The sequence below is a fragment of the Oryctolagus cuniculus genome, chromosome 12 (assembly GCF_964237555.1).
Source record: "Oryctolagus cuniculus chromosome 12, mOryCun1.1, whole genome shotgun sequence".
Taxonomy (NCBI): Eukaryota; Metazoa; Chordata; class Mammalia; order Lagomorpha; family Leporidae; genus Oryctolagus; species Oryctolagus cuniculus.
In genome coordinates this window covers 74064243-74065060 of record NC_091443.1, presented here as the reverse complement: position 1 = coordinate 74065060, position 818 = coordinate 74064243, and positions in this window count along the sequence as shown.

Below are 818 nucleotides of genomic sequence, written 5' to 3'. Positions count from 1 at the left end.
TGGAGCTTCGCCGATCCGAAGCCAGGAGCCAGGAGCCTCTTCCAGGTCTCCCATGTGGGTGCAGGGGCCCAAGGACTTGGGCCATCTTCTACTGTTTTCCCAGGACATAGCAGAGAGCTGGATCAGAAGTGGATCAGGTATGTCTCGAACCGGCAACTGTATGATGCTGGCACTGCAGGTGAGGGCTTAACCTGCTATGCTACAACGCCAGCCCCTCTCTCTGTTTCTACCTGTCTCTCTGCCTTTTAAATAAATAAATCTTTAAAAAAAACAGTTTAAATAAAAATAAAATAGCACCAGGTCATGCAATATAAGTAACAAAACAGGAAACAGTTCTATATTATTACTCAGCAAAATGAAATCTCAAGTTGAAAGCACTAATAAGAGAGAATTGCAATGTAATGATAAGGTAATCATTTACAAAGAAATCCTAAACTAGTATGTGCTAAAAATCAAATGTGAAAAAAAATCACACAATCCAACACCACCTATTCTCAGTGTCAGCCAGCCCTCTTGGTGTTGCTGTACTTTTCTTGTCTCCACTTCCTCGCCCCTCATCATTCCTTAGATCATAACCATGTAGCCTCTCTTCCCACCTAGTGTTCAACCTATCCTGCCAAGTGTACTGTTGACTGTTCTGCCAAGTATGGTGAACACTTTTCAGTCTGAAAGTCAGTTGCATGTGAACTTTCTGCAACCTTTGACTCAGCAACACTTCCTCCCCGGCTTCTCCAAGATGACTTTTCCTTGGTCTTCCTCCCCCTTTCTGCCAGTTCCTCCTCAGCCTCCATGGTCTGTCCAGCCGCTGTCCCCTTCAA